This window comes from Macrotis lagotis, chromosome 3 (assembly GCF_037893015.1).
Source record: "Macrotis lagotis isolate mMagLag1 chromosome 3, bilby.v1.9.chrom.fasta, whole genome shotgun sequence".
NCBI lineage: Eukaryota > Metazoa > Chordata > Mammalia > Peramelemorphia > Peramelidae > Macrotis > Macrotis lagotis.
Genome location: NC_133660.1, coordinates 32,163,335 through 32,176,787, shown reverse-complemented (window position 1 = coordinate 32,176,787; position 13,453 = coordinate 32,163,335). Strand labels below are relative to the sequence as shown.

The following is a 13,453-nucleotide window of genomic DNA, read 5'->3' as shown; positions in this document are numbered from 1 at the left end:
AAGAGGTATCAGGTATCAGGTGAAGAGAAACCATAAGTTTCAGGGGCATTATCAAGACTTTTCCCCTAATTACAACTGAGGGTGTGTTTTCCTAGGCCAAAAGTCAAGGAATACTGAGCAAGGAATGAACCATAACTGATTGTGAAGCCTCAGAAAAAATACTGTCCAATGCTTAGAATGGAGTGCTACTCAGAGAAAAGCCAGTCCCAGGATCAGTGATAATGGTATAAGAACAATTGGTTTAGGACGAAACTATTAGATAGTGAGCTCCTTGAGGGTAGATGCCATCTTTTAGATTTCTTTGTATACTCAGTCCTAAGCAGAATAGTAGGCACTCCAGTAAATGTTGGACTGACTGACACAGTTGATAGGCAGTCCCTCAAATCTGGTAATCTAAGGATCTGAGGTTCACATGGTCTCACCATCAAGAAAGTTTGAGCTGCAATGACTTAGGAAACCCAACCATTGCTTTAATCTCTACTCATCATTATATACCTCCCCTGTATTCTGGTCCACATAGATGCCAACTCCATATCTCTAAGATCTTCACTGTCAAAGTTGGAGCCTGGAGTCAAGATAGCTTTCTCGGAAGTGCCAATCAAACCACTGCCTTAATGCAGAAGAACGTAAGTTGTCTGAAGACAAGTACCCCTTCTCACATTTTTATTGGTACAACATGAGACAAATAGTGGATAATTACTTAATGTTTGTTGATTATTTGCTTGAAGAATGAGCATCTAAGCCACATTGTTTAAAGGAACATTCTATGGCAAAGTTTTCATATTCAGTCTCTATTTCAGGAAGAAAGATGCCAGACAGAGGCAATATTCTATGCTTCCTAGCTTCTCTTGCAACCTCTTGCGGCTTCAGTAGTTCCAGGTCCTCATTACTCCCATGCCTAAATGGTTTTATGAGTTCTGCAAGCACCTGAGAGGAGCTGGGGAGGGGGGCAGTTCATCCAAGTAGGCATATTCCCAGTGACAACAGAGGGAAATAAGGCAAGAGTAATGAGTAAAGTCTTTCTGCTCTCCAATCTACTGGGCACTGGAGCAAGTAAGAATTTGGGGTTGAAGGCACCAATTATATTCAGCTATTATTACTAACCCCCTGCAAGAGCTGTCAATCAAATACAGGGGAATATGCTAGTCACAATTCATATTGCCCCCTCCATGTCTACCTACAGATTTATAAAGAAGGTTCCTTATTTAGCAAGTCACTGACAGATTTTTTTTAATTTTACACCAAATGACAAAAGATCTAATGAATTTTATTACCCTTATTATGCACATCATAGAAAAGTTTTAGAAATGTACAGGATAGAATACTCCCATGCCAACCTGGAAATGTCTTTAAACCATTGCAACCTAAATTTTGCTGTATAAAATGTCATAGAAAATACACTACAGCAGAAGAGTTGGTATTTAAATATTAAAAGACCCGGTTTAAAAAAAAGTCTATTTAATGAGTTCAACACTATGGAATATAAACTGATCCATTCCTGCAGCAAACTTAGAGAGTGGCACATTGGAACTTAGTGGGTCTGATAGCACTTTAATTGATCTGTGTGACCTGCATATATGTATATATCTGTTTAAAATATCTGTTTTTTGAAGCCACAAGTATGAACCTTTAATTCTTTAAAAGCATTGGGAGATATTTAAGAGGTACACTTTCTTACTCACCTCCACATTTTCTACTTCAGCCAAGCCTGGACTGTTGGGTATTCCAAGGTCATCCCACATTCTTTTCTGCCCCCATGCATTTGCATGAACATTCTCTTCTTCCTCCATGATTCCTGGGGTGCACCCCCCATCAGATGCCACTTCTTGATGAAAAGCCTTTCCTCATCCCAGCCTCCCACAGCTGAAAGGGATCTTGGCTTTCTCAGAGATATTTTTAAAGTGCTTAGTACATAGTAAGTAATTCATATTAATTTAATTAATTAATTAAATTAATAAATGTGTATTTGTATGCACATTCCCTTCCTCAAGTTTAGCTTGACCATTTTGTCTGGAACTCTTCTTTGCCATTTCCAAATCATACTTCTCTTTGGTTTCTCTTGAAGTCATATCCCTTCCATTAATGTAAACCCCTTAAGGGCAAGGATGACACAATTTTTCTTTTTAATCCTCTAAGTTAGTACAGATCCTTAGGAAATATCACCTGTGACATCCAAAAGCCAACCCTATCTGGTTTCCTTGTCTGTCTGAGTTTGCCTTGTCAGGATCCACGATTTTCCATGCTCTCTGGGAAGAATGACTCTATCTCATGGGGAGTGGTTTATTTGAACCACCCTGCCTATAGATGTGCAATGAAATAAAGGAAGCTCCAAGGTTAGAAAGAGAGAGAGGTTCTTGGGGTGTGGCCCCTACACTTACTATCCTGGTTTTCTATGAAAATTTAAGGATACCAGGTCCCTCTTGTATTTGCTTTGGAGGTGTAGCTGAGGAAAGACACACATATTTCAAAGCACACAAATAAGATGTAAAAGTGATAGGAAGTCAGAAGAAGGTCCCAGAAAGCCAACTCTTGAAGTTAGAATAGAAAGTGTACTAAATAGAATAGGCTCAAGATAGCCTGGTTACTTTCCCTCTGTAGTGAAGTGGCAAATGTAGGATTAGAAGACCTGAGTTCGTGTCTGGGTCCTGTCACTTCCTATATGTGTGACCTCAGGTAATCACTTCACTACTCTCAAATCACTTCACTCTCCGACTGTAAAATGAGAGAGTTGTCATGTCATGGACCTCTTGGTACCTATGGACCTCTTCTCAGAAGAATGTTTTTAAATGCAGGAAATAAAATACATGGGTTTACAAAGGAAACCACTTAGTTGGAATTCAGTCATCATTTTAATTTTTTTTAAAGTTTATAAACTCCCAAGAGAAGAACCTCTAGACTAGATGGTCCTTGATTTTCTTTGGAATTCTAAATCTATGATTCTGTGAAACTTTTTTAGGACCTTGATTCCTTAAAATTCTCATCAAAATGTTAAGAAATCTGGTTAACAAAAAAGAAAAGAGAATCCTTGAATCAACAATTAGATAGTGATTTTAAGAACCTTCTGATAATTTCTTGGTAGTTGGATTCCAGTAACACATAATTCCAGAGCCAAAACCTTATTCTTTAGATGATCCTAAGGCTAAGATTACAAATGCAAATTATTCAATCACTGAGCAACAGCTGATGACAATTTTTACAAAGCTTGAAATCATCAAGAGCAATGATACAAAAATGATAGTTCTATTGAAATTTATTAAGAAACACATTGACACTTAAAAATTTAAATATTTAAACCTTTAAAAAATTTAACCTTTCAATTTTTATGCTTATAACATTTATATTTCTGAAATAATAAAGCTTAAAACTGCATTAGGACTTTTGGGTCACCCTGTAGATAATCCAAGTGAAAAACTACAAGAGTAGTTATTTTAGTGGGGAGAAATTGTGAATTGAAGAAAGAAAGATGAGGAGGTAGAGAGTGGATGGTACATTGCAGAGCACCTGAGAAATTTAAAGACAGTTGAAAGGATAATTACTACTGGCCAAAATCAAAAGAAGCTTGTTGGTTTTAGAAAAACAAGGATAGATTTCACAAAATAATTCAGAACAAAATGAGCAGAACCAAGAGAATATTGAGGAATAGTAATATTGTTTTAAGAACAAATCTGAGTGGCTAAATTTGACTATTATAGATAAATAGATTAGCTACAAAAGTCATATGAAGGAAAATGCTACCTGTATCCAGAAGACAAACTGATAATAGAAGTATGAATAGAATAATTTTATTTATGTATGTATGTAAATATACATATTTACATTATATACTAATTTATGTCTAATGGTGGCCATCTCTAGGGTGTGAGGGGAGAGAAGAAAAAAGGAAAAAATAAATTTACGTGATAAAGTTATAATATATTTAAAAGGAATAGAAAGCAATGCATAAAGATTTACAGTTCCATATGCAATTATCTTTTTATTATCCCACTTTTATGGAAATTTTATTTCATAAATTAAAATGAAGTAAATTTTTAACATTTTCAAATGAATGAGAAACTGAGATAAAAAAATCAATGACATAAATAGCAAGATAATTGAGCTCCACACTTGGTTTCCAGCCAATGAAGCTGTCACATTTTTGGTGCCCTTGGAGAAGTTTAGCTCATTCTTAACAAACATGTCCATTAAGCTTTAATTTATTTTAGAAAAATTTTGCCCGTTTCACACAATCATAGGGCATGTTCAGATTGATCCTTCCTGGTGATTGACCAGATTGTGTGTAAATACCCTCTTCCTCTTCCTCTGCTCAGTTTATGGCAGCATAGGACTTTTTCAGGTCATGTGGAGATCCATTGGTTTGGCATTCTAATAGGATGATATAGATTCGAAGTGATCCCTCTAGTGTCCTCCCAACTAATGAAAACATGGTGGGGATGAGGTATAAGGGTGTGAAAGGAGCATAGCCTGTAAAAGAAGAGATGCCATCTTTGCCAGCTTCAACAATAAGGGAGAAAGGGCTATCTCAGTCAAAAGAACTCCCATGAGGAGCTGTCACTTCATTGACAGATACCGGCCCCTGCTTCACCCAATGCTACATTGGCCAACCAATGAATCAGTGTCTATTTTGTGATGTGAAAATGCCATATCAATGGATCCCACATGGCCAAAAGTAACCTCAAAGCACCCATATGCTCTGTTTCATTTATGACCTTTTCAAAAATGCTCACAACCTACCCAGAAGGGCAAAATCAAGTGTATTCCATTACGCTCTTAAACTAAGTTGTTATACAAGGAATTGCACTTTTACGAGAATGGATTTGGCAAGTGAGAATGAGATAGAGTTTCCCAAGAGTACAGTAGAAATGTGACAACAGTAGCAATGGGGTTTGAGGGTGGGTGAGGAGGGAGACAACCCAGGATTAAGCATGTCAAATGTCAAATCAAGTTCTCAAGTCATTGACTGGGGGCCAACAAAGAACACCATGCAGAAATGGTTAAAAACCCACCAAGAAAAAATAAAAACCACCCAAGAGGGGCAAAACTGAGCCTTCTTTATGACCCTATTGGGTTTATCAGTCTGTCATTCTGTCTTCTATCAAATCCAAAGCAAGAAACAACCAGAGGAGAGTAAATGCAATCTGTGGGTATTTTTCAAAAGTTATACCAAGACATCAGCTAGGAAGTGCAGTGATTAGAGTACCAATCCCAGAGTCAGGAGGATCTAAGTTCAAATCCAACCTCAGATGTTTGACACTAGCTGTGTGACCCTGGGCAAGTCACTTAACCTTGATTATCTTTTTTAGGGGGTTTTTTGCAAGGCAAATGGGGTTAAGTGGCTTGCCCAAGGCCACACAGCTAGGTAATTATTAAGTGTCTGAGACCGGATTTGAACCCAGGTACTCCTGCCTCCAGGGCCGGTGCTTTATCTACTACACCACCTAGTCACCCCATACCTTGATTATCTTATAAAATAAATAAATAAAAATCAAGCCAAGATAAAATTGCCAGTTGATTAAAATAAAATCAAAGGCTTTCTTAAAGTATTTGACTGTGCTCTGAAAAACATTTAACAACTCTACCCTACTAAAAGGATTTTCTTTATAAAAAAATTAACAGTTCTCATTTTATGGAAATATTTTATTTCTCCAAATACATATAAAAAGAGTTTCCAACATTCATTTTTATAATATTTTGAATTCCAATTTTTTTCTCCCTTCCTTCTTCTTCTCCCCCCTCTTCAGAACAACAAGCTAATTGATAGGTTATACATTTGTAAGCAAGTTAAATATCTTTAACTTATCCATTTGTCATTAGATGCTTATCATTTATTGTAGTCATTATTCATGCTGTGAAAAATAAACAAAACAAAAGGGAAAAACCACAAAAAAGGTGAAAACAGAATTCTTTGATCTGCATTCAGACTCTGTAGTCCTTTCTCTAGAGAGGGATAGCATTTCCTATCACAAGTTTTTTGCAATTGTCTTGGATCATTGTATTGCTGAGAAGAGCTAAGTCTATCATAGTTCATCATCATGCAGTGTTGCTGTGATTGTATACAATGTTCACTCAGCATCAGTTCATGTAAGTCTTTTCAGGCTTTTCTAAAATTTGCCTACTCATCATTTTTCATATAGAATACTTAATTCCTCTTCTTGTGGATTAGGGCATTGGACTTGGAGTGAAAAAGACTTAATTGCAAATTCCCCTGCAGACATGTATTAGCTGTGTCACCCTCAGCTAGTCATTAAACTGCTGTTTGCCTCAGTTTGCTCATCAACAAAATGGGGATATTATAGCATCTTCTTCCCAAAACTCTAAAAATCAAATGAGATAATAATTATAAAATACTTTTTGGACCATAGTAAACACTATATAAATGTTTTGTTGTTGTTTTGTAATTTTTAGTCACATCCTACTCTTTGTGACTCCTTTTAAGATTTTCTTGGCAAAGATGCTGCAGTAGTTTTTGCCATTTTCTTTCCCAGTTCATTTAAAGATGAGGAAACTAAGGCAAACAGGGTAAAGTGACTTGCCTAGGGTCACACAATTAGTAACTATCTGAGGCTGGGTTTGAACTCAGGTCTATTACGTTCTTATTATGTGCTGAATGCTGGAGAAATAGAGAAAAGTGAGACTATCTCTGCTTTCAAGGAATTCTCATTCTATGGAGGAGAAAACACATTTCTTCAAGATTTCAGCCACAAATCACGTGGAAAAGCCCATGGTCCTTAAGGGTACAGCTGCAAAGCAGATGTGAATGTTTAGTCTTTAGAGTCATTTCCATTGATAAACTTAGATCATTTTCGAGTGTTAAATCATTGGCCCTACCTTGACAGTTCTTGGTGACAAGAACTTTCTTCTCTGGGTCTTCAGGAACTTTGACGATGTCACCTACAGGAGCAGTAGCCAAACTGCATCTCCATTGGGGATGCTTCTTAGACTGATGTTTGAAGAAAGTTAGTAGATAGAATGCTTGAAATGAGGTCTCAGAACTTATTAGGTGTGTGACCTTGGGCAAATCACTTAACCTTGTGTGCATCGGTTCCTCATTTAGAAAACAAGTTGGAGAAGACAAGGACAAACTATTTCAATCTCTTTGACAAGAAAACTGCAAAGAGATCATGAAGACATGACTGAAATACAACTAAACAGCAATACTAACAGTAACCTCCTGATGAAAGGCCCGGCATTCTTCCACTATGACACCCAGTGGCCCCATATACTTATTCTTATTATTGCTGTTGTTCAGATGAAATAGATTAACATTTGTAAAGCTATCAGCAGTCCTTAAGGTACTCTATAAATACTATGGATATGCATATTTATAGTAAACTGCATAATTCTTCTCCTTTCATACACAATGAGTTTACTAAAAACAGAGGTTGGCAATCCTTGAACAAGATGGGTTTAATCCAGTGAACACTTAGGAAGCAAAGATGTCTGACTCTCCAGACTGATTTAGCTAAAAGCTATGCTTTGTTACAATGAAAAATTATTGTATTTTCTTAATGCAGTCTTGCTTTTCTTAATATTCACTTAATCTTGGTATCTAGCTCCATGTCCATTATCAGATACATTTATTGACTTGACCAAGGACTGTGTGTGCCATTGATAATGAAAATATGCCTATTTTCCCCTCTGTTTTACAGCCCAATAGTCATGAGTGAAATCTGTATTTGGCCCAGCCTCCCTCCCTCTTGGGAGGAGCAGGGAGGGCTTAGTCCATCCTTTATCAAACAAACATTTATTAAAGGCTCCTAGTTCAGCTGCTGAGCCTGGGAGATTTTCTTTGCCTCTCTGTCACCCTAATCCCCACCAAGGCAAAATAGACACCTGCAACCAAGCTTTCCCAGCTTAGAATAACACCCACAAAAGACACCTGGTCAAGTCCTTTTTCTGAGGACTTGTTCCCCTTGTCTTACTGCCTTTTGTAAGAATATTGGAAGAATACTTCTAAGCTGACTGAGTCACTGGAGCTGAACCATTTCCCAAACCAGGGAGAGACAATCTGGATTTCTGATTTCTCTGGAGAGGCAAGAAACAGGTAAGAAACAACACTACCTGCTATTCATAATGACCTTGTTTAATCAAAAATTCAAAGCACTGAAAAGTGAGCAGAGTGTAGAGGAAGGTGTAGTGAGTATTTGGGGGATCTGCCTTTAAGCCCTAGCTTGGCTACTAACCATCTGTCTGCCCTCAGGAGAGTCACTTTGGGTGAGCTAGTTCATTTATAAAGTGAGGGAAGTACCTGATTGAGATGATCTCTGGGGTTCTTTCCAGGGCTGAAATGCTCTGCTCTGCTGAGCTGTCATAGACATGAAAAAGAAAGTGATGTAGACCCTGATATTATAATGTGACAAGGATGGGAGTCCCCCTCCCTAAATCCCAGGTCCAAGATGCTAATACATGAACTTGAAGTGTGGTCATAGTTGGATTAAACTGAAGATGGAGGCATCTTCATAAACCATTTTTGAAGCTGAGCAAGATAAAAAATAAGAAATTTCAAGTTGTTAGATGTGAATTCTTCCTTTGTCTAAGCCCTAATCTTCTCTGTATTACAGTATCAAGTTCAGATAATTTAAAAGCCCTCTATGGGAATGAGCTCCTTGGGAAAAGGGATGTAAGAAGTCTGTCATATGATTCATTAACAAGACTGTCTTATATAAGCTTCTTTTCTGGTGGCTACAGCATCAGCTTTCACAAATGCACTTGTGTAATTTTACTTTCCATTAAACATACTCATTATTTGGCTGTTATGGTTGATATTTGAGTGCATAGTTCTCTTTTTTAAAAATTTTATTAGGAAATCATGAGGTCACATGAACCACCCTTTCTCAACCCCCAAGAAGAGACAGGTACTAACTAAGCAGTTCAATTGTTTCAATCCTGTCTGTCTCTTTGATTTTATTTGGAATTGTTTTGGCAAATGGATTTCCATTTCTTTCTCCAGTTCATTTTACATATGAGGGAAACTAAGACAAATAGGGTTAAGTGACATCCCCAGGGCCACACAACTAGTAAGTGTCTGAGGACAGATTTGAACTCAAGATGAGTCTTTCTAACTCTAGGTCTGGTGCTCCACCTACCTGCCTCTTTGGGAAGGCAAAGAAGGGCAATTGGAGTAGGGAGATGGGACAATTCAGGGATAACTGCAGAGCAGAAGTGACTAGTTAAAACTGAGCTTCTCCCTCCATGGGGAAAGGAAAGGAAATCAAGTCAGAGTCTGTTCTGCCCCCCACTAGGCTTTACTTTGGGCAGGAACTTGAGCCAGACCTAACAACACTACCATCTTGGATCACAATCTTTTGTGTGACCATGATCTGTTGTCATTTCACATCTTCACTGTGATGTGAAATCCCTCAGTTTTCCCCAAGTACTGGTTATTCTTCCCTCCCTTCCCCAAGTTGACTCCTAGGTCAAGCAGTTTAACTCTACACTTTCTCCTTGTTCCCTTGCCTACTTATTCTATAGCTCTTTCCCTGCCAAGTACTATTCTGGATCACTCCAACCAAGTACTGTTTTTGTTCCTACTCATATGTTGCTAAAAACCTAGAGAAAAATCCCAAATTGGGCTAAGTCCACTACAAGTTTACCCCCGTTGAGGCAAGACAACCCTGCAACACCTCCCTAATTGCACCACCTGCACTAACTCCCCACACTACTTTTGCATCCTTCCCCAAACCTCCCATGACACCCCTACCTCTTACCTTCCCAGCTGATAACTTTGATTTATATTTAACTGAAAAAAATGGAAACATTTGCCAAAAACTCCCTCTTCTCCCATCTTACTCATCTCAGATCTACCTACAGTTCACTACTCTCTCCTTCCTCATCCCTGTCTCATGTGAAGAAGGGACACTTCTTACCAAGATAAACCCCTATACATAAAAAACTATCCCATTTTATCTCATCTTCCAACATCTCTCTATTATCCTTACTTTCTCATTAAACTTCAATCTCTCCCTTTTTAACTGGCTGCTTCTCTGCTGCCTACAAAGGTACCTGTGTCTTTCCGACCCTCAAAAACCCTCACTTGATCCATCCAATCTTACTAGCTACAACCTATATCTCTCCTGTTCATGTCTAGACTCCTTGAGAAAGCTGTCTACAATAGTTGTCTCCCCTTTGTTTTCACTCACTCACTCTCCTCTTAATCCCTTATAATCCAGTTTCTGACCTTATCACTCAGCCAAAACTGTTCTCCCCAAAGTTAACAATTAATTGCCAAATCCAATAGCCTTTATTCCTCATTCTTTTTAACTTCTTTGCAGCCTTTGACCTTGTTGAACGTTCTCTTGTCCTTAACATTTTCTTCCCTCTAGGTCATTGTGACACTGCCTTCACCTGCTCCTCCTTCTGTCTGACCACTCCTCAGGTCGTGTCCACTACCCATGGGGATTCCCCAAAGCTCTGTCTTAGCCTCTTTTTTCTCCTTCATTATTGTTTTGCCTGATGATCTCATTAGCTTCAATATATTCAATTATTTTCTCCCTCTATGTCCACATAGGGAATCACACCCTTACCTGAAGATGCTCTTCTCAAAGGAATGTAAAGTTTGATCCCTGAAACCTGGAAAGATATCTTGGAGTATATGGTTTAGATTACTTTTTAAGGACCATGCCTTAAACCCAAAACACTCTAGCTTTCTTTGACCAACAATGGGTTGAAAGCCAAGCATCACTAGGTTATTGCTTGGATTCTCATAGCTCAGAGGGATATAAATAACAGTTGATTCTTTTTTGGCCAGAAACCCTGACAGTCTTTCCCCTCCAGATTAATTTTATTTTTAACTAGGTAACAGAAGTCATTCTTTGCCTCATTTTTACCTAACCTGAATTACCAAATAGAAGTTGTCTCAGACAAATTAAGGCCTGGCAAAGACCTTAGTTTAAAAAAAGACCAAGGCCTCCCTCTCCATCCAGGACCATTTCCAGTTATTCTGGTCTATATCTTGCTATTGAATCCAGATGACTTCAGAGAGAAAGAGACTGGTGACCTTACACAGTCCTCCCACACTTAAATACAATTCACTTGCAAGTCAAGGCATCACCTTCCTGATGTCATGGTCTTCTTTGAGAAGGAAGAACAATGGGGCAGCTAGGTGATGCAGTGGATAGAGCATCAGCCCTGGAGTCGGGAGAACCTGAGTTCAAATTTGACCTCAGACCTTTAATAAATACCTAGCTGTGTGACCTTGAACAGGTCACTTAACCCCATTACCTTGCAAAAACCAAAAGGAAAAAGAGAAGGAAGGACAAACAACAACCCAGATCAGGATAATGGGAAAATGGGAAGTAGATGAAAGGATTATGTTGGAGATATGAAGTAGATCCTAGTATAAATGAACTTTCTTTGTTCCTGGGCTCCTTATACCAATTTATGTAAAGTTACCAATTTGGTTAAAGGGGAAAGTAACACTAGATAGATGGATAGGAAGAAAAAGAAAGAAAGAAAGAAAGAAAGAAAGAAAGAAAGAAAGAAAGAAAGAAAGAAAGAAAGAAAGAAAGAAAGAGAGAGAGAGAGAGAGAGAGAGAGAGAGAGAGAGAGAGGAAGGAAGGAAGGTGGTTGGGTGGATGGATGGTAGATGGGTGGGTGGATAGATAAACAGACAGACAGACAGACAGATCAGTTGTAGGTAGATAGATTGGTAGGTAGGTAGATAGAACAACTTTCATGAGTTTAGCCTTAGTAAAAATTAAACTAATGTGTTAGCCTCCAGAATTTTCCCTAATTGGGAACAAACAAAAATAAATCAACTTGTGTTAGCCTCCAGAGTTTGTTCTTTTGCCCTCTAAGTTTATATGATGCATACATTTGCATGGGCATCCGGTTAGGATCTGGGTTCCAAAATGAAATTTTGGATCACATATTTTTAGGATCTAGACAAAGGATCATAACATTAGTGGTGTAAGTTAATGCTTTCATAAAGATGTCACAACATACATTATAGTTTACTTCTCTGATTCCTGATGTCTGCTTCATGTCACAATTGTCAGAGATTCCACTGGGGGAGGAGGAGTGCCTCCTCCTGACTCAGGGTAATTATGCCTTATCAGTTATATAACAGACTTCCATAAAACATAAAACCTTTCCCTCCAAGATATCAGTGCCATCTCTTGACTGTTGATACAACGTGGGGAATGGGGGGCAGGATTTATAACTGTTACTAGAGAGGGAGAGAGAGAAGCAGACAAAATTATATAAATTATTATTTCATCCACAAACAGATAGATAGGTAGAAAGATGGATGGATGAATGAAAAGATGGATAGATAGATGGATTGATATTGTGTATACATATAGACACATATATGCATAATTATGTGCATATAGAGATTATATTTATTTTTTGCTCTATTTATCATAAAATGTGGAAAAGTTTGTTAAAATTAATCTCAAAAATTTCAGGTACTAATCAAGTCAGAATTGACACAGTAGACACTGCAATTTTCTAACACCAATCAGTCACCATTTATTAAGTACCTCCTATGTACTACACCTTGTACTAAGTGCTGAGTGTTTGAAACTTTTAAAAAAGCCTGATAAAAGTATGTGATGGCTACAGAGAAATAAAATGAATATGTTCTTATATATGGATAGCAAAAGAAAGAAGAAATAAAGGAGGGATTTTTATATAAATAAATAAAGACTCAAATTCTTGATCATCTAACTCATTGCTAACTAAGCTTCTCCCCAAAAGAAAATCTAATGAGAAAATGACAAATTATTTGTCCATACTGTCAGCAGAAGGTGGAATCCATGATTTCATAGATGTCTTCAATTCCTCCTGAGGTTAATCCTGGTAGGTAGTATCTATGGAAATAAGACACCCTGGGGAAGAGAGGTGGACAAAAGACTAGTTAACTCTTCCATTGGCAATCACCTGCACTGAGAGTTCCTGAAAGAGATGCCATTGTGGCCACTAAAATCTTATTGTATACATACATCTTATGAACTGTCAGAGAATTTCAAGGCACAGATGATATCATAGAAACAATAATAAATTTAAATTGGAAGACCTGAATTCTAGCTCACTGTGTGGCTTTATTAATAATAGTATTTTGTAGCACTTTAAAGTTTGCAAAGCAATTTGCCTTAATTATTTCAATCTATCTTCTCAACAACCGTAGAAGGTAGGTGCTATTATTATAACCATTTTATAGATGAGGAAATTGAGACTGAGAGAGGTAAATGATTTTGCCCAAGGTTGCACAGCTGGGATATGCCTGAAGCAAGATCTGAACTCAAATCTTCCTGATTCTACTGGATCCAACATCTTTCCCCTTTAGATGCCTTCTCAATTTTTTCATCTACAAAATGAGAATCAATGAAAGGGCAATGGACTCCCCCCACCAGATGCTTGTATCTAGGTGACTCTGGGCAAGTCAATATATTTAAATAGAGAGAAAGATTCTGGGCAAGTCTATGTATCAATAAGATGAGACTAAGAATGCTTT

At 37.7% G+C, this 13,453-nt stretch overlaps 1 protein-coding gene across 1 annotated transcript in view; it reads left to right on the top strand.

Annotated features, from left to right (window-relative positions):
• The first annotated feature begins 7,763 nt into the window (after positions 1-7,763).
• LOC141516030 (sulfotransferase 1 family member D1-like) overlaps positions 7,764-13,453 on the top strand; it is a 33,796-nt gene continuing 28,106 nt past the window's right edge. The window contains exon 1 of the mRNA XM_074227373.1: positions 7,764-8,041. The gene's annotated coding sequence lies outside the window, so the exon portion shown is untranslated. The remainder of the gene's footprint in view (positions 8,042-13,453) is intronic.